This window comes from Eurosta solidaginis, chromosome 4 (genome assembly GCF_040869045.1).
Source record: "Eurosta solidaginis isolate ZX-2024a chromosome 4, ASM4086904v1, whole genome shotgun sequence".
Lineage (NCBI taxonomy): Eukaryota > Metazoa > Arthropoda > Insecta > Diptera > Tephritidae > Eurosta > Eurosta solidaginis.
The window spans coordinates 225,661,098-225,682,969 of record NC_090322.1 but is presented as its reverse complement, the minus strand read 5'-3'; the positions used below and the strand labels follow the sequence as shown (position 1 = coordinate 225,682,969).

General features: G+C 34.7%; 1 protein-coding gene across 2 annotated transcripts in view; it reads right to left on the bottom strand.

Annotated features, from left to right (window-relative positions):
* The window catches only part of LOC137251033 (uncharacterized), a 45,666-nt gene extending 27,566 nt beyond the window's left edge, over window positions 1–18,100 (bottom strand). The window contains exon 1 of one of the 2 annotated variants that reach the window (XM_067784895.1): window positions 17,741–18,100. The gene's annotated coding sequence lies outside the window, so the exon portion shown is untranslated. Of the gene's footprint in view, window positions 1–9,764; window positions 10,732–17,740 lie in introns of those variants that run through there. The other variant, XM_067784896.1, reaches the window with a different exon arrangement.
* Window positions 18,101–21,872: the final 3,772 nt, after the last annotated feature.

Genomic DNA, 21,872 nt, shown 5'->3' with positions numbered 1-21,872 from the left:
ATTACGATATGTTAATTTTTCTTCGAGTTATGGCTCCCGAAACATAGAAAATTGCTTAGTCATAAAAGGGGCGGTGCCACGCCCATTTTTTAAATTTGAAGTTTTTCCTATTTATTGTTATAAATCCACTTGGGAAATGAAATATCTTTGATATAAAGCTCTTGTTTGCAAAGATATAACTTATTTTATTCGTCCACGACCCGTTTTAAAATCTTTTATATAAAAGTGGGCGTGGTCCTTAACCGATTTCGTTAATTTTTCTTCAAATCTTTCCCTATAGTAAAGGTAACCTCTGCCGAATTTTGTTACGATAGGTTTAACGATTTTTGATTTATGATTAATAATATTTGTAAAATTGATTTTATCATAAGTGGGCGGTGCCATGCCCATTTTGAAAAAATTTTACAAATTTTTATCAAGAGTCTCAATATCAGTCCACATGTCAAACTTCAACATTCTAGGTGTATTATTTACTAAATTATCAGGTTTTTTTGTACTTTCCAAAATGTTATATATATAAAAAGTGGGCGTGGTTATCATCCGATTTCGCTCAATACCAATCTATTCTGGGTTCAGATAAGCTAGTGTACCAAATTTGGTGAAGATATCTTAATACTTACTCAAGTTATCGTGTTAACGGGCGGACGGACATGGATTAATCAAATTTTTTTCGATACTGATGATTTTGATATATGGAAGTCTATATCTATCTCGATTCCTTTATACCTGTACAACCAACCGTTATCCAATCAAAGTTAATATACTCTATGTGCAAAGCACGCTGAGTATAACAATGCACGCTGAGTATAAAAACTATGTTCGGCAAATTTTAGCAAATTTTTCACTCAACTATATATGAGGAGTTCCATGTCAAAACGGCATAAGTGCACGTGCAATATTTTTCGGATTCTAATAAATTTATATTCTCTTTTCTAAAATCTTAAGTATAATAATAAGTTTCTTATAGCACCTATTGTTGTTCTTTGTGTTATTGATAGGATAGATAATGGAACTTATGCATACAAATCGAGCATTTGGTCATACTCGAGTTTTCGAATATATCTGCAGCAAAAACAAACAAGCCACCTATTGTACAGAAACACCAATTTTCTGCTTAAGGCCCATTGCCCTTACTTATCTAGAATTTTAAGAATTTGTTAAACTAATGGCTGATTACAAATGTAAAATATGCATATTAGCCTGGCGAAGTATGTAGGTTGTTTAGTTGTTGTCGTTGTAGCAATAAAAAAACTGCTCCAAGGTTTTGGGGAGTATTATCGATGTTGATGGTCATTTTCCGGATATAGATCCGGTACAGATCTGCTATAATATGACCACATTGAACCTTTTGGCCATCCCGCCCCCAACCCCTACTTCCATGAGGAACTTTGGGTCGCCAGAGTCTTGGCTGTTAAAGAAACAACCTTAATTAAGGCAATACAAGTCTAAAATTATGGAACGCTTTTTGGTGGTAGTGTTCTTTCCACGAGAAAAAATGTGCAGTGATGTCCGCGTCAGAATTAGCTTTCTAATAAAGATCGGTTCAACGCAATCTTATGCATTATGAGAAAACTCCACTTATATTTATGGAGAATGGCAGATCGAGCGGCACTGGCATCATCTGACATGAAAAAGTAGCCAACTTCCAACTATTCTTTCAAGCAAAGCATAAGAAGAAGAACTCAATAATTGCCTTGTCTATGGGTGCTTTCACACATTGCAATTGAAACAATTTGTCTCACTCTTTGGTACTTTTCCAACGTTTTTCACATTTGCAAACTGCATTTGCGAAATAAGTTTCAATCGATAAGTTCCTTAAAAACTCAAAAACGCAAGATCTTTCGTAATTGTGGCGATGTTTCTGTCACATATAAGTTTACGTTGAACGCACCTTTATGAGAAAGATCATTCTGGTGCGGTCATGAATCGTAATTTTCAACGGCATCACAACCCCCATAGTAGGTACCTAAAAGATGAGAGATTCCCATTTTATCGAAAATCAATTCAATGACCATTGAAGACAGAATTTTATGCCAATATTGGATTCTAACATACAACTATGGCAGTACGGTCTGACTTAAACTTCCCTCACAACTGAGTCCCGTTGCCCTTTTTAAGGATGGCACGCTATGTCATACTACCTATCAAGCACCCTGTATTCTTGATTACCGTTATCAGCCAGCCAATGTTAAAGGTAAACCTTTTAAACATATTTGCACAGAACAAATTGCATATGCGCACTTACATACATACAAATGATTATGACCCACATTGTGCAAAATTATGATATATAAGTCAATTATGCGCTTTATTGCTTATCAGTATTGACATACTTGTTAAGAATATTCATGGACTTTGACGATAGTTGATCTCTAAGGTTATTGACCATGGAAATATACTTTATTTAAATTATTAGAAGTTTACCTAACCTCTCAGAAGGACATGCGCACCCTACCATAGTTCATCATCTAATCAAAACTTCTCTAATATAATAATATTATCAGCTTTGCAAGTTTGTTTGATTAAAATTAATTTTTTCGCATAGAATTTTGAATTTTTATTTTTAGATTTAGGCCCGGTTTTTCAGTAGGATATTAGGCTAAGCTTAAACTCAGTTTGCTTAAACTCTAGTCAAATTTAATGGTATCATTATTTGAAAAATAAAATTTTGTATGGAAATTCTTCAAGTATGAGCTGTTCAAATGAAAATATCTAGCATATCTAGCCATTTTTTTTTCTCAACGGAATATCATAGAGAGTAAAATTTTGCGTATTTGTCTTCCTTGCATACAAAAATGTGCTCCAGAACATTTTTTTGCACGGTTTTTGCAACAATTTTAAAAATAGAAATTTATTTCACAGAAATAAAAAATGTGCTTTTAAAGAGTTTTTAATTACAAGCAAATTGGTGTTTGATTTGTCAAAATCGGTGAAACTTATAGGCTGCTACTCAACTTCAAAAGAAAGAGGACAAAAAACTCAAATGGCAATTATTAAGGACACAGTTTTTTTTGGAAAAATCGAAGAAGCATTTTTTTGTATTGTTGACAGCTATCAAATAGTACTTCTGTTGCTCAAAAATAAATTATCACGTTTTTAGGTGATCCGTTTCAGAAATTTTCACTCAAAATGAAAAACGCGCTATAAAACCATCCTATGTCCTCCCTGATTCGCGAATCGTTCGACGATATCTTCTGGTTTCACTTCAATGTCACATTGTATATTCAGCAACGCCAGACCGACCTATCTTTGCTGAAGCATAGTCGTTCTGAGCTACGTTTTCAACCGACGTAATGTTGAAAAAGACCTTTCGGCGCTTGCATTCGTGACAAACATCGTACATAAAATTTTGAGCAAAACATGGATGGTTGGGTATACTACTTTGTCACAAAATTCTAAAGTTTCCACAGCGTTAGTTGGTATACCAGAGGTTGTTTGAGAATTTTCGGCTATCTTTTGCTTCCAAATACATTGCCAATTAGTCATTTCTCCTTGAAGTCTTAAGTAAAGAAGCTTATCGGATTCCTTCAAAAGTATAGAGAACCGCTGTGTTAAGCATTCGATTACATTTGTAATTACACTCGTTGCCATATCTTTTATATTCTTCGGGAGCAATGAACATATCTAAAAGCCAGACAAAACTTCTGGAGAAAATCGAATTTTCAAATCTTCTATAATATTTTCCAGAAGAGGAATGTACATGGAGACGCGGAAAAAGTCTTCACAGTATAATGTTTAGTGATTTTCTAGTTTTGTTTGTCAAATCATCGTAATCTAACAATTTGAAAATAGATAATAGGCATGAATGATTTCCAAACGTAGAATGATTTCAGTAAGTGTATATTTTAAGGGGGAAATGTCCCCTATCCCCCCCCCCCCCCCCCCTAGATCCGTGTCTGATGCTAGTTATCCACTTGAGATCTAATGGTTGTTGGGTATATTCGACTCCATTTCGAACGAACGCAAATCACCGATAGGTTAACTTGAGTTTAACCCTGCCAGATCAGCCGCTAAGCTCAGCTTAAACTTCAGTTAAAGTAGACTGGAAAAGTGCAAAAGAAGTTTAATCGTATTTTAGCTGACAAACTGAGTTGAACTTGTACTGAAAACCGGGCCTTAGTAAATTTACAAGAGTTTGATTTGAGTTGTTTCTATGGTTTCCAATATAAAATTTGATTAAAGCATACCATCTACGGCAAATAGGAGAGGAGGAGAATTGTCTAATTTTATTTCTCCGAAATACAAGCAAAATCGTTTTAAAATCATTACAATGATTAGTCGGCTAACACATTTAGTAAGTGCTGATTTAATGATTTGAAACTATTATCACCCACTTCATATCGCATAACGTGTTACTTGATGATCATCTGTTAACTGGAGTCACAATGTTGCCTTTGTACGTGCTCATAGTCACAATATTTTAGCACATTAATAGAGTAATTCTAGTTAATTTATTTTACTAGAACATTTTGACAATAAAATAATTTGCGAAAACCTATATTTGTTCGTATTTAAAAATCAACTAAACTATTCATCCAATGAAACATCGTCAACTTATGTGCTTCCCCTTCAAGGATGTTGATTTGGCTTAGTAAAACTTGTTTAAAACTATTGGCACCTCCTTTACGATCAAAGTCTTTAATATCATTTTTTCTCATGAATACTCGTAAACATATGATCCGATTTTATATAATCTTTTTTAAGAACAAGATATTTTCCGAAAACTTTTCTAAAAAATCTTCTTTATGTTGAGATTTGAATAAATTTTGGTACATTGGGACATATTTGACTAGACTATTATATCCTACACCTAGATCAAAGCAACAATCAACTCAACAATTTGCAATGTTCAGAAAACATTAAAAGCTGACTGTCTCTCCCATATGCGGCAATGTATTTTTGTTTTCTCGCTGACCAGTGGATGTATCAGAAAATCGAGTTTACAGTTCGGTGGGTATTAAATAGAGAAGTCCGAAGATACTGATAACTTCGAATTTTGCGCTTTTTAAGTTATCTTCGTATTGATCCAGGTGTGCGATATGGCCCATTCTAAAAAATCTTTTTTATTGTGCTATGTAGAAATAAGATGTCGGCTAGACTGGGTTGGCCCCAATACAAAAAAAAAAAGTTGCTAATGTCCGCCCCTAAATTTGAAGATTATGTTGAGAGGGTTTCGGAAAATTTTTTTTTTATTTTTTTTTTGATCCCTCGAAATACAGCCGAGACGGTTTTTTCGTTGTAACTTGGTTATTTGACGTCCGATTTTTAAAATTGATATGTCATTATTTTGGTCTTGAGAAGCTTCACATTTCCGTTTAATGTCCTTTTAAGCTATTAAGTCGTTTTCTCATGATTAGGTCAGCTAACAAAATTTTACCCCCCCCCCCCTTTCAAATGTTTTTCCTTACCAAACGAAAGTACTTAAAAATTCAAGAAAATGTTGCTTTGAAACCATATTACTAAAATAATAAACAAAGAAGTTATAGCACTTTCAATATTTATTGCAACTGTTATTTTACCTGATTCTTATTATACTTAGACCTGAAACTCATGATATTTTTGGAGGAAAAATTACAGGGTTTGCATTGAAAAGTTAATAAAGATATGCCAAATATCATGAATAGGGGAAGTCAAAGTAAATAAGTGAGTCTAGCCTGTTGTTTCGTTGTTGTTTTTCTGGGTATTGAACAAAACCCACTTTTTCGTAGAGATTGGGGCTTAAGTAAACAAAGTACTATCCCCGTTTTTCGAACTTAGCCTCCAAAAATAGATATCGGCTTATGAAGTTAGAAATTCGAAATTCTACATTTCGAAATTTTATTTTATTTTTTTGTTAATGCGTTCAGCAAATTGGATTCTTTTTTTGAGAAATTTAGTATAACAGCTGTTATATAAGGTGAAAAGTCAGACTCTGACTTCTGAATACAGTCTAGGTAGCCTTTTTGGAATAGGTTACCATTTGTAATACTTTTTCTTATAGTAAGTTTACCAGGTCCGACCATCGAAAGTGTTGTGCCTAGGTTAACCCCATCAATAAGGGAGAGAGGGAAGTGTGGAGAATTAAAAGGTAATGGAGAAGTACAGGAAGAGGCGAAGAGAAAATGCGTAGGTAGGGAGGGAAATTGAGAAGTAGAGGAAGAACGAGGAAGGTATGAGAATTTGGTAAAGAAAAGAATTAAAGAGAATAAATGGGAGAAAAACGGGAGAGAAAAAGTTAGTGGAGAGAAGGTGGCAGAATAAAGAATATTAATCATGACTTTTAGTTGAATAAAACGAAATTATGTTGAAATTTTACATTTTGATTAACCGTTTTCTCGACTATTTTGTGTGCCAGTGTGTATAAGTATTAGATTATTAAGAAGCCCAAAGATCTTTTAAGGTTTAGGTTTTGTTTTCTACGATTTAATATAAAAATAGAATAGAGGAATTCAGGAGTTTTATGCAAATGGGGTAGCATCATTGCGTTTGCAAATTAGTGTAGTATACATTTACACAATACGCCAACAAAATAGACGGTTATGCATTTGCTACAAAACAAAATTTTCAAAGAAAAAATTTAAATTAAAAAACTTGTTCATGATCCGTAGCTTAAATTTGCTATTACAACGTTTCCAATACCCAATACATAAAACTAGAGCTTACGATTTCTAGAACATGATCGAGAAGAGATTTCTCGCGACTCTCGCCTTCTCGCGAGATTCTCGAATCTGGAATTACTCGTAAGGCTCGCGTGATTCTCGAATCTCGAATTACTCGTAAGGCTCGCGAGCTTCTCGACATTCAACTTAATCGATTCATTGGCTGTTTTATATAGAGGTTACGATTTCTTCTGGAGCACAAGCCGCAAAACCACAAGTAAAAAACCCCGAAATGTATAGAATATTGCCAATGCAGCGACTGAATTGAAAGTCGAGCAGATCGCGAGTGTTACGAGTAATTCGAGATTTGAGAGTCTCGCGAGCCTTACGAGTAATTTGAGATTCGAGAATCTCGCGAGAAGCCGTGTTCTTGATGTCTCGTTGAAAAATAAAATATTGCGAACAAAATTATATGTATAATAAATATGTTTTGAGTTAAATTTCACTGAAACAATATAATCAACAAAAAAGTCACAAGTAAAAAAAGCCAAGTGTATAAATACTGTCCATACAGCGATTAAGTAAGAATGTCGAGAAGCTCGCGAGATTTACGAGTACTTCGATATACGAGAATCTCGCGAGAAGTCGAGTCCTCGATTTCTCGGGTCTCGAAAATCTCGCTTGTGTTCGAGAAGAAATCGTATGCTCTACGTAAAACCCTGAACTGCCTTAATATAAAAGCAGTGCAAATATCTAATTTGTTATTATTCTTTTCAATTTTATGATATTTTGAAATAGTTTGTTCCAGTAAAAATGTTTAAGGGCTATGCGTGGTCATATCTCTGAAGGAATAAGACTTAAAGCTTACGATGGTCATACTAACTGGACACTGCGTTCTGGCATCACATGCTTATAAGTTAGGCCTCGTCAGTAACAGCATACGTAGGAAGTGTGAGCTGCGAATAAACGGCTGACTACGTTCTGTGTTCGTGTCCTGCGGTCGCCAGGTCAAGGCTCCATCTATTAGGAGCGGCAGAGTCGCTAGGTGACGAGTTAGTAATTATGTTAGGTCTTAGAAAATGTTTAGTATTTGCCACGTTTGGTCGTCAAACAAATTATAGTAACACTATGGATACGTTCAGTCTATGCGAGGTTTTTATTGAGCGGTCAGTTCAATCTAACCTAGACGTGGTCAAAGTGGAACATATCAGCCGAATTTCAATGGATTTTTAACATCCGTAGGCTTAAGAGCACAAAAGTGATAACGGTTTCTTGACGTATACTCCCGTATTAATAATGTTAACCAAAATAGCTATGAAAACAGTTATTGAAAATGAAAAAGTGGGAAAAATTTAAGAAGTTTCAATGTATTTTGCAAACTTTCTCTGACATTTCTAATGCTAGATTAACAATTTGAATACTGTTTGAAGTGGAAAGAAATAAAAAGAAGATGGGTGGAAAGGGAAGGGGGGGGGGGAGGGGCGTGAGTTTTTCAAATATTAAAACTGACATTCATTTTTAACTGTGTTGAGAAAACCATACATATAAAATTTAGCTTACTTTTAGGCGGAAATGCACTATATATAGTGATTGTATCTTTTCTTAGGTTACGGAATAACAAATGAAGTTTAAATGCAATTTTAGAAAAGGTTAATGCAAGAAAGTATATGAAGGGGCTGAATTGCGTCTATCTTATTTCTTCCAAGAAACCTCCACTCATATAGTGAGTACTAATGCATTGCAATGCAATGCACGTAAACCCAGACAATGCGAAGGACAAAGAGAAACTAGATTCTTTTTAATTCGCTTTGTGAGGAGTTGAAGGTGTGTAGAGTTAAAGGTAAACTTTCTTTTACATTCTTGAACGATTTAAAGTAGAAAATATGTTACCACTTCAAATGTAATGGCAAGCAAAATTTAGTTATAACTTGATAGCTCAGTATAGGCAAATAAATTTCAACTTCTTATTCAAAAAACAAACGAAAATATTCATTTATAATAGCTCTGAAAATCTTTTTGATTTTTATCAATAAGAGGGTTGAAGTCTGTATGTTTATTTATAAATTACATTTGACAAGAACGAACTAGTTTAAATGACCTGATTAACTTTTAAATCCAGAGCTCTTATGAAAAACGTACATACATAAGTAAATTACACAACAAAGTACTGTGATCGATCAACACCTGGCATGTACAACTCATTTACAATTCTGATTGATATTTTCGCAGCAAAAAATTTTATATAAAGCGCTATAATAACAGCATACATTGAATATAATAAGGCTTATGAACCAGGTAGAATAGGGTATATACTAGGCCGGGTCGATTTGTGGGGAGGCAAATAAATCGCCCGTTGCTCTGTGAAAATCATATTCTAGGGATCAAAATAAAAACTTTGCCGAAGGAACTATACCTCTAAAACGAATTCTGATGCCCCCCCCCCCCCCCTTTGGGTCGTAGGGGCAAATTTTGAAAAATCCCACTTTGAAATGCCTATGTTTTTTCTTTTTGGAGTTTATTTTTCTCTTTAGAAATTTATTTAGTCAGAACATATGTAAATGAAAAAATGAATTTAACTTAGTAATAGAAAAGAAATTAGAAAAAATGATTAGAAATTAGCGCTTTTACAACCCCATTTTAAAACCAAGGCATTACTTTGATGCATTTGCATGTCGTAAACATAGTTGTGTGGGTTTATTTTTGTTGTGTTTTTATTCAACCGTTTTAAAAAGTGAAGGTATCACTGTGACACAATTGCAGATCGTAAAATTGCTTGTGTTGTTTTTTTTAAGCCACCACAAGACACAGCAGGTAGAATCGAAATTGCCCCTACCCAAAAGTTCGACCCAAAGGGGGGACATCAGAATTCGTTTTAGAGGTATGGTTACTTCGGCAACGTTTCTTATTTTGATCCCTAGAATACGATTTTCACAGAGGAATGAGCGATTTTTAAATCGACCCGCCCTAGTATATACATATAATGTATTGTAACGAATTCTATTTCTGATATTTATGCACCTTCTGCTAACGTTCGAATCGCTAAACTGTTGAATAAATCACTCCAATATTCAGTATTGCAAACTCGTCTTTGTTAAGATTATTTTGGGAGTAGTACTTCACAACCAATAGCGTGTTCAAATCAAAACTGATTAGTTATTACTCAGATTGCGCTGCTTTTATACTCACTGTAGCCTCGTCCGCATATATCTCCAAAGGTCTGGACGTTTCACCTTCTAGAACTCCTGTATCTCCTGCTTGGTAATTAGTTATATGCGTATGTATGTGCGAGTAAGAACTTCGGCTGATGATTACATGTGTGTGTGTGAGATATCTCTTCACTTCAAGCTGCTGGTTATGTGCGTGCATGTACTTCTCGTCGCCTTCCATGTATGTGTGTAAATGATGATTGATGTGTTCATATACACAAGTGTTGCTTGCTTTAATGCTTTTGTTGTTGTGCCTTTATTTACTAACAGCTTAGTGATGCTAAAATTTGCCACAGTATATAATATATAATATAGTATGACATATATTAACCGAAGTCTTTTTGCAAATATAAAATAAAGCTTGCATTGGTAAGTTGAAGTTACGTGACAAGTTACATTAAAAATACTTATTGTAAGTATTTCTTAACGGGGCTACTCCTCGGAATCGGTTCTGCCTGCCCAGAAAGTGTATATAATTCTCTTCAAGTACACCAAACAACAGAAATAAATCTTATCAGTCAGCGAAAAATATATGATTTACGTTTCTAACCGATTTTTTTGATATTTATTGAAACTAGTTTAATCAGCGTTATTATTATTATTATTTTTTATTTGTCCTAGTGATTTGGCTTGTTTGTAGCGCCACTAAGCCTAAATTAAAGCGTTATTATAGGGCGTATGATGTACTATATTTACTTTATTCTAAAGTTTATCTGTCACGAGTTAAGCTAGTATTCCTTATTGATTACAACCGCTTATCCCAGTTTTTGCTGGATCGATACATGCCAAACCAGTCTATGATAAGCACATTTTGGCCAAATATTAGTTGTCTTCTAGGTGTTTATTTGTTGTAGCTATTGGAACAACTGTAAAGATGTTTGCAAAATACATCTTCGTAGGATAGTGCAAAGAGAAAATTATTATTGACCAAACCATATTTATATAAAAACAGCTTTTTCGGTGGACTTAAGTAGGCATTTTTGTAAAAAGCTTATGGATGTATGTATGTACATATGTATATGAAAGATTGCATTATTTGAAGTTTCTACTTTGAACACTCGGTAAAAGTCTAGTTGAGGGGTCGACAGCTAATACGCGTCAAAAAATATCGAGAGAGGTGTAAAAGACGCGTATTGACTTCGACAACAATAATCCGAAAGCGGAAAAGAAAAATTTTATCTCTGTCCGGAGATATTTGCAGTTGAAGTTGGCGATTTTCATGTTGTTGTAATGCTTGTTTAACCACAAAAAAATTGTGAACATAAGTGTTTTGCGCGGATATAGTTTTGGTCTCCAAAGCGGTGTTGGAACCACCCAGGGTAATTTTATATATGTGCAAAAAGATGATCTGCGCAAAAATACTCAGAATCCCACTCCCGGCTTCGGAGGGTCCCGCGGGTCATTTTTCGGTTTTTCGTTAATATGTTTTGAAAGAGTAAACATTTTTAGTTTCGGCCTTCGGATTATTAATACTGATGTCATGGCGCGTCGTTTGACACCTCTCTCGATTTTTTGGTAGCATATTAGCAGTCGACCTCTCAACTACACTTTTACCGCACACTCCAATAAATATGTCGCAATATGCAGGAGCGGTCGTCGTGGTACTCCGCCTACCACTTGGATTCAATTTCCGGACAAAGCAACCCCAAAAATTTAGAAAAAAGTTTTTTCAATCACTGGAAGAAAAATACTAGTAAAATCAACCAAAATACAGGTCAATTCAACCGAAATTTCTGTAAATTTTTATCCATCGCAACAAGATGTTGACTCCACGGCGCACAACTCGTTGATTCGTAATTGACCGTTTTAGTAGTCAAATGAAAAAAAAAAAAATTGTTGCGACAAAAAAAAATAAATAAATATAAGGCGCGATGACCTCCGAAGAGATCTAAGGCCGAGCTTCTCTTCCAATTTGCGTCGTGCTCCTTTTCAATTTTTCCTACAAATTGGCGGGACGGGATCTACTTCTTTTAAGCCCATTCCGAACGGCATCTGCGAGGCAGATGAGTTTTCACTGAAAGCTTTTCATGGCAGAAATACACTTGGAGTGCTTACCAAACACTACCGAGGGGCGACTCGGCTTAGAAAAATTGTCTTCTAATTGAAAAACCTTATTTCTAAAATTTTGAAGTTGCTTTGCCCGGGGTGTGAACCCAGGGCATCCGGTGTGGTAGGCGGAGCACGTTACCATCACACCAAGGTGGCACTTACTAACCGAACTTCAATTGCGCGCACATCAAATATGCTGGCACACATTAAAACTTTTACACTTTATTATTTTGTTTTATTAAACACACTTTCACCAAACTTTATATTTTATAATTTATTTAATTTATAGTTTTGAACTTCGCTTTGCAAATAGAAATGAAAATAGTAGTCACAAAACTGTTTCTCAATTCTTTCAGTTGCAGCTCAGCTCATTCTCAATTTCTTCTCTCGCATGTAGTTGCCACACTTGATTGTTTCGAACAAAACATTTAATATAAATGTTTGACTTAACATTTTAAATAGAGAACTTGTAAGGTATAGAAAAGTAAAGAATCAAATCGCAGGAAAGTAATTCACCACTGAAGTAACTTTACATGTAATTCGGCAAGTTTAATTTTCGTAACACTTTAAATTGAAACGATTCCAAACAACTCAAACTTTTATAACTATCTTATTTAGCTGGCTCGAGGTCTGTGTTGTAAAATAAAACACCGTTGATGATTTTTTCTTTTTTCTCAACCAATATATTTCGACTGCTCTGCGGCAATCGTCATCAGGGTTACAAAACTAATAAAAACAAAAATAATAATAAATAAACAATTAACAAATAATCACAAAAAATTTTTTATCATTATACATCTGCACATAAAATGATAAAAAAATTTTTGTGATAATTTGTTAATTGTTTATTTATTATTATTTTTGTTTTTATTAGTTTTGTAACCCTGATGACGATTGCCGCAGAGCAGTCGAAATATATTGGTTGAGAAAAAAGAAAAAATCATCAACGGTGTTTTATTTTACAACACAGACCTCGAGCCAGCTAAATAAGATAGTTATTTGAAGAATAAGGTCGCCAAAAAATACAATTCTCAAACTTTTATGTTGTCGGAAACAGCAACATTATTATCTTATTAGATACGAGCGTGAGTGAAAATTCGTAAAACTTGAACCAAATGTTACTAACTTTGGAAAAATCCTGTTCGATCAAACAAATATTTTGCAACAAGAGGGCGCAATTTTGCATTTCGCTTGGAGGAGAAGTTGCAAAATTGTACCCGATAAATAGGTGTCTCGGTATCTCATAATTTTTTGCACAGTAAATTCAAAAAGGGGTTTTCGTTTTGTGTTGATAACTGAAAAACTAGTTTTTGTTGTTTCCCATTTTGTGTGTTTTTTCGATTTGGTTGTTTTCTTATTTCCGTATTTTTTTTCCAAGTGGCACCATCGTCATAAGTATAAAGTAGAGAGCGCAGTGAGCGTAAAATTCTCTTTGAAATTTGCTCATGTATTGACTGTTGATAGCTGTTGAAATGACCAGTGAGATCAGTTGTGTTAACAAAAAAATTAGTTAGATTGATTAGGAATCTGTCAATTTTACAGAATTTTGTTAACTTAAGAGCGACAATTTCTGTTCTGCCGCTATATAGCTATGCAATGTGAAAATAATTACATATGTGGAAACTAAGAAGACGGTGAAGTTCACCGTATCGTAATTTAGTGGCAGGGCAATAAATATGATTGCCTTCATGGCTGTACAAACTCATTCATCACCGTTTTTTCCCACCGGTATACTCAAAGCGGTGAAAATTTTGTCAAATACTTCAAATTGTTTATAACAATAAACAATATTTTTAATTATAATTTTGTTAGCATGGTCTTTTTTTTTTTGTACATATGTATGTGCTTCATAAAAACTACAAAAACCTAAAGAAACAAGACGAATTGTGGAATTTAATTTTGCCGATCGTGGTTCGAGGTTTACCGCTAAACCGGCCGTTCTCTAGCGGTCGTAATACAGCGACACCGCTTTGCGAGAAAACCAAACCTTTAGAAAACCTTTTTTCTAATCACTGAAAGTAAGATCAACAAATATTTCTGTTGTTCTTGACTTAACGGGGATTTTTGTGAAATTGATCGAATTGCGGTTAATTCGACCAAGTTCTTTGTCAAGCGAATAAATTAGTTTAGTTATTTCAACGGGTTGGTGTCGAAATTCTGTCTGTATTTTCTGTACAAAATTCTAAAAACAAATTCTGCTTTTTAAAATTTTGCTTTTTTAAAATTCTGCTTTCTAAAATTCTGCTTTCAAAATTCTGTATTAAAATATAATGTTAACAATGTTAAAGAGGTCATGTAATTATTTTGAAAAAGTGCGCCATGCCTTCGGCCGCGCTTATAAAAAATAACCCTGGGCTACGCCATGCCAAGTCCGGGTGTGCGGTAAAACCGTGGCTACCACCACGGTGATGTCCGTCTGCGTAGTATACCCTTCTGCGTAGGCGGCCTTCGGCCGCACTTTAAAAAAATAACCCTTAGCCGATCCAATACCGGCTACGCCATGCCATGATTCTGGAATTTTTACTTCCAGAATTAAACATGCATAGTTTTGAAGAAGCAGAATTTTAGAAAGCAGAATTTTAAAAAGCAGAATTTTAAAAAAGCAGAATTTTGTTCAAGCAGAATTTTTTTGCAATTTACAGAATTTTGTCACCCAGAATTTTTTGTAATACAGAATAATGACACGCTCCCTAGCGGCACCGCTTTCGAGCAAACCGGGCCCTAAGCGGGCTCGCAAACACTCCGACTGTATATCTGCAATAAAAAACTTCTCAGTGAAAACTTATCTGCCTTGCAGATACCGTTCGGAGTCGACACTAAACATCTAGGTCCGTCCCGCCAACTAGTGGAAAAATCTAAAGTGAGCACGACGCTAATTGGAAGATAAGCTCGGCCTAAATTATTTACTTTATTTTATAAACAGCAGTAGATCGAAGCCCCAATCATATGCTTTAGACAATTTTATATGCTTTTATCATCCCATTAACATTATTAACTTGGTCTCAGAGAAGAGTAAGGATTTCATTATTCGAGTTTTCAAGTAACACATTTCATAGTTAAAGAATATTGACTTACGCTCTTGTGACCATTAGCGTTTTGTGCAAATAAAAGGCTTATTTCACCATTCCAAACCGACGTTTCGCTGGTCTCTCTCGTGTGAATTGGAAACGTGCTAGCAATCGTTGTCAGTTCTATTTTCTGTAATACTTAGATAAAAATCTAAAAAAAGAGCCATCTATCGATTTGGGGCTGTGTTTATATATATCGACACATATACGTAGCTCTGATCGGGTATTACCAAGCATACTTGATAATACATTTTGCTGATACCCTTATCAGTTATATCAATAAAACTTTGATCTAGTGAATGATAAGTAGAGCGATTTAATACCATCAACATTTGCAATACAAGTACAAGCAATTGTGCATTGACAGAAATATTATTTTTAATTACAAATATGCTTCAAGTAAATTAAATTAAACGCTTTAAGGTTTATTATCTCATGAATATCTATAAAAGACAAATAAATTTGCTAAATTCTTTTTCACGATATCATCAAATTTCAAACTGAAAAAAAGCGTTGTGAATAAGACAAATGTGATAACTTATGCATAGATATCTAAATTACATACAGAAACGATCACCTGATTTAAATTGACTATTGCGATCTCTTTCTACCACCCGCTGAAGATAGCCGGCCCTATGCGCCGCCATATTGGACATCCTGTCAAAACGCTAAAAAGTAGCCATCTTTAACATCCTGTCAGGCAGTTGTAGAAATACTCTCGGAGTGCTTGCGAAATCACTGCGAAACCCCGCTCAGAAAAACTGTCTTCTAATTTAAAAATCTTATTTCTAAGACTGATGTTGCTTTGCCCCGGTGCGTGAACCAAGGCTCTTCGATGTGGTAAACGGAGCACGCTACCACCACACCATTTCATTTATATAAATGGACGAAATCTGCAGAAAAAGTGTCCTAAAGTAAAGAAAGTTGTTGGATTATATTTATAAAATTGTGACAGAAGCAATTGCACACAATTGAGGCCTTTAAAACGACAAATAATACTATAGAACATGACAAATAACTAGTACGCCATCTAGAGAATCTTTTGTATCTCATGTTGTACTTATTGTAAACGAGCTCTGAACTCCACATCCAACTATCCTAATATAGTTATCGTTACTTAACTTCTGTTAGCAATAAATCCACCTTTCGAGCTTTTTAAGATGGTTATCGGTGTTGATGGATTGATTACGGGATACTGATCCGGTGTGCTCCGCAAACAAGCGCCATTAGGGTCTAGCCCATCTCAGTTTTCAGCCGGGAAAAAATCTGCTTCAGAATACTTTCCAAGATTGCCAACCTTTTTTTTAAATACCCCATCTTAGAGGTTTTTCCAACAGGGTAAGAATATTATTTTTGAAATATTTTCCCTCATCCATTGTAAATTGTGGTTTGGAGACACACCGGCCTCGACATTGTGTCATCTTCAGTGTTGAAATTGGTTCTGTCGTGATCGTGTTTCACAGATATGTACAGAACTGTTCGTTTAGGTACGTCGTCTATGCATGACAGGTAGTTACTGTGTTCGTGAAACACGCTAGTTAAAGTACATGAACTGAGTTTAGTAAAGATATATCGATTTTTGCTCAAGTTATCGTGTTAACGGCCGAGCGGAAGGACAGACGGTCGACTGTGTATAAAAACTAGGCGTGGCTTCAACCGATTTCGCCCTTTTTCACAGAAATAAGTTATCGTCCCAGAATCTAAGCCCCTATCAAATTTCACAAGGATTGGTAAATTTTTGTTCGACTTATGGCATTAAAAGTATCCTAGACACTAGGGCGGAGCCACGCCCATTTTGAAATTTTCTTTTATTTTTGCGTTTTGTTTCACCATATCATTACTGGAGTTGAATGTTGACATAATTTACTTATATACTGTAAAGATATTAAATTTTTTGTTAAAATTTGACTTTAAAAAATTTTTTTTTAAAGTGGGGGTGGTCGTTCTCCGTTTTTACTAATTTTTATTAGACATATATATAGTAATAGTAGTAACGTTCCTGCCAAATTTCAACATGATAACTTCTACGATTGCCAAATTACAGCTTGTAAAACTTTTAAATTACCTTCTTTTAAAAGTTAGCGGTGCCACGCCCATTGTTCAAAATTTTACTAGTTTTCTATTCATAGTCATAAGTTCAACTCACCTACCAAGTTTCATCGCTTTATTCGTCTTTGGTAATGAATTATCGCACTTTTTCGGTTTTTCGAAATGTTCGATATCGAAAAAGTGGGCGTGGTTATAGTCCGATATTGTTCATTTTAAATAGTGATCTGAGATGAGTGCCAAATTTCATCAAGATACCTTAAAATTTACTCAAGTTTTCTTGTTAACGGACAGACGGACGGACGGACAGGCGGACGGACATGGCTCAATCAAATTTTTATTCGATCCTGATGATTTTGATATATGGAAGTCTATATCTATCTCGATTCCTTTATACCTGTACAACCAACCTTTATCCAATCAAAGTTAATATACTCTGTGAGCTCTGCTCAACTGAGTATAAAAGCTATTGAAGGCATTGAAAATTTTTTAAATTTTGGCACTGAATTTTGTTATTTTTTTTAGTTTTATCACTTTGCAGCTATCTTCATGAATCAAACAAACACATCTGCAAACGAACTTATACGATTTTGTTTTTTTTTTTTTTTGTATGACGACAAATCTTTTACTTTGCCATAGAAACGTAATCAAATCCGATTTAATTTGCTTAATCACAACCTACGTGAAGTTCAAGTTCACCAATGCCAATGCAAAATTCCATATACAAAAAATATGTCTGCGTTTATTTATATACAATGTAAACATGTAAGCTTTTTCACAACAAAACACTCACAATCACGGATACGAAAATTTTCAATTATGCAAACTTTGGCTCTCACACATCTAAAACTTTCTTCACTAACACTCCAGTAAATGATAATTTAGTTATTAACAAAAAACATTTTTTCTGTTTTTTTTCTTTTTACTAAATTAACTTCACTTTTTTCCTTATGCATTATTTATTACAAACTGAAGTTAATAATTAATTTTAAACCGCTTTCGATGCACGCATAGCAAAACCCTGCTTACGACTAACGGTTAAGAGAACTAACATTTAGGGTAGCTGTAACATTTAGCTTGTTTAATTTCCTATTTGACGCAATTTAAGCACTCAACAGCTGATTTTCCGCCACCTTATAATAAACTTTTTTTACTTAACCGCACGAGTTCTTTTTGTAGACAGTGGTTTTGCCGATTCGTATGTTGCGATTTTTCAATTTGTGTAACAGACAATTTATCGCTAACATTTAAAATACATACAAACCTATGTAATATGTATTTGTTTGAATGCTCAAAGAAGAGTGCAAAAAAAATGTATACAGTTCGCCAGCTGTTGTTGTTGTTGTTGTTGTTTCACAATCGACTTTCTTAGAGACTCCTGCTTTCAACAATATGAGGATTCACATTATCTTGCAAGGTGCACGGCTTGCGTGATTGTGTATATCCTACGAGAAAATATGCAAGATTTTGCGAGCATCCTATTGTGAAATTATAGCATGCTTCAGAAGAAGTTGAGAGGAAAACCGTTGAGGTGGGGTTGATATTAATTTCCTAAAATTCGTTGCACGTAAATATACATAGGTTTCAGCATACTGCAAACTGAACGGATTGCATATATGTATTTTTTGTTGTTGTGACAATGCAATCCGTGCATTTCGTGCAATCTATTCACAAAAATAAATCGCGTCCCCCTGGTATAATTATGTACTTACATTTCTGTTGCAATCCGTTGCTACACTCGAGAGTATTTTGGAAATTTGCGTACACAAATAGAAATATGATGCCAACTGTAGGAATTTTGCAGTTTAAAATTTGTTTGGAATTGTTTTCTTAACCTCTTTTTGTCTTGCGACGGACACTCTGACGAGTTAAAGGAGTTGTCTTAATTCCAATTTAACTTTGCTGTTCTCGAATATTTTCAAAGTATGAGGGAACAGGGTCCTTTGTGAAAATGATTTTTAAAACCTAGAAACATTTCTTTTTCAGGGTTGGACAGTAAAACTAAGGGCACTGTCACGTTCTGCGATCTGGAAAATAAAGGATAGGATATCAAACCAGAAAGCTAAGAAATGGTCACATATTCTCATATCCTCTAAGTGTTATAATGTCAATTTCACGCAGAGGCTTAATAAAATAATTAGTCAGGTTTTCTACATTAAAGCTCTAATTGAACTCAATCTTCCATACAAAATACAAATTCTTCATAATCTTATTATTGCTTTATTGAATGCCTGATCAAGTGAAAAATCCAGTCGGTTTTGTTTAGTGCTTCGAATTTTATTGTCAATATAACAAATGACAATAAAAAATAAATTATTTCTAATAATTTACGAAAACACGAAAACATTCAAAATTTAATTTTTTCTGCATTTGCTGCAAAAGATAATATGGATTTTTCGAAAATAGACATACATTTGGTTAGGTGCAACATCTATGGGTACTTGCACATGCATTTTATTTTGATTGTATTTATATTTAAGAAGGAAGCGGCTGCTTTCGATTTTAACTACATATTTTTTGAAAAACAAAATATTTTATTGGGGGTGCTGACAGATTTTCGCTTAATGAAGTACAAGGCCCTGTATGAAAAGGGAACATTAATTATTTCATAAATATAATTGTGATTCGATAAAGTATATGTATGAAAACGGTATAAGATAGAGTTTATACTTTTTGAACCACTAAAAACTCCGAAATTCACTCGGCAGGGTATCGTCTATAAGCTGAAATATAAAAAACATGTTACAAAAGCTGCTATCATGCCTATCAAGTTTTCAAACGGGTCGGTCTAGTGGGAGAGTCTTAGGCCCGATATCGAGCAAACGTCCTCATCAAGTAATCGTTTTTGCGCTCGTTAACATAAAATGAAGTCTTTTTTATAAAGAACCAGCTATTTGCCGCTATTTCGTATGCATAAAAAAATATAAGCCGCAATAATCTCTGAAGAGATTTTAGGCAGAGCTTCTCTTCTAATTTGCGTCGTACTCCTACAAATTGGTGGCACGGGACCTATTTGTTTTATGCCGACTCCGAACGGCATCTGCAAGGCAGATGAGTTTTCACTGAGAGTTTTTCATGGCAGAAATACACTCGGAGTAATTGCCAAACACTGCCGAAGTGTGACCCCGCATTTACAAATTTTCTTCTAATTGAAAACCCATGTTTCTAAAATTTTGATGTTGATTTGCCGGGGCGTGAACCTAGGATATTCGGTGTGGTAGGCGGAGTACGCTACCATCACACCACGGCGGCCATCTACTTTGTATGCATAGAATTGGTTATTCGGTGGTCTAAAGCTATTGAGGTATTCTCTATTTCAAATGACAAAGAAACTTTTAGATCTAGTTGAGTGGGATAATTGTTTGATAGTATGGTATAAAATTCGCGGCATAAAAACCCCATAAAATAAGTTGTTGTACTGAAGAAAAAATCTTACATAGATTATATGGTAGAGCCACCAACAAATTCTATAGTAGGTGCAACTTAATTTTTGCTTCAGTTGAAACAACTTGCGCTGTTCTCTTCACCTAGCTTTTAATGACAATAAATTGTGGTCCGGTTAGAGTTTCCTAACTACTCTCCTACGAAAAACACCTAACATCTAAACCGCTTCCGTGGGACTAATATCTTACAAATGTTTGTATTTATAATAACATCGAACACTTGTATTATTTCTTTGATTCATACATATCATACACAGACATCGGGTGTTTTTGACATTTTATGAGAGAGGAGATGTAAACGAAATGGGCAAAAAATTACGATTTTCGGTTCAGGCACCCCTGTGGTCTAATTACCCAACGGTGTGAAATTTACTTCAGAAATTAGGATAGTGCACTTAAAACAACCTAAAAACCGTTGCTCTGCTCTTTCGCTTGATGCCTGTATTCTCAAACCACATTTTGAGGATATCCTTGTTTCACACTCAATGTGAATATGTCCTCAAGAAAGCAAGATATAAAAGATAATTTATTAATACCCCCATGTGTGCATATCATTCGATAATTTTATTTTGAATATGCTTCAGGGATACATCTTGTCTACATTTTGGCTCATACCTCGTAAACGGGTTGAGATATACTTTTTTGTTAAAACCCTCATCACCAGTTTTTATTTGGTACTTATATTGTACAAACATATTTGAAAAAGATACGCGGGTAAGTGTTTCGGATCTCAAGACTCTAGGAGCCTAGGGACCTTCAATGTATCCTGAATGGTTAGATAAACCTCGGCTGAAGCATAGTGAAAGTTGCAATCAATTTTATGCAGTAGTTTAAGAATGCCGCGAGTACAAACATACAGAAAGAAAAGCAGACGTACAAATATTTTAGACACTTTTGATTTGGGTTCAGGGGGTCGAACGAGGACCCTTCCGATAACATGTTAGAAACATTTCCACAGCGCGTTGCCATATGGCAACCTCGGGGTGATATGGGTTAATATATAAAACTCTATGCTCTAACACATTGCTCGTGGGACACGATATGTATTTCCTGCATTGATTTCTCTTCCAATGTTATTCTAAGCATAATAAAAAGAGCGACACAGAGTAGGCAAATTATTTTTATATATTGACTAAAATGCTTTGCGCGGCGTTTGCGCGTTAATCAATTCTGTTGCCGGTAAAAGGTAAATAATCAAGACAAAAAAATGCTGTTTATCAGCATTCGTCCAAATGCTTATTGAACTTGAACTTGTTGCTGAATAATTTTTTGTTTTGTCTATTGTCAACCTTAAATTTGTTGCAGAGCTTATGAAGAAAAAAAATCTCTACGTTCAATCAACTTTATGTTAATGTTACTCATACGCCTAGTCGTCTTATAAAGAAGATAAATTGAAACTTTGATTTATTTCCAAAGCGCATAAGACTGATTACGGTAGAAGACTGGGAGCTGCATTGAAATGAAAACGAAAATGATTAGCAT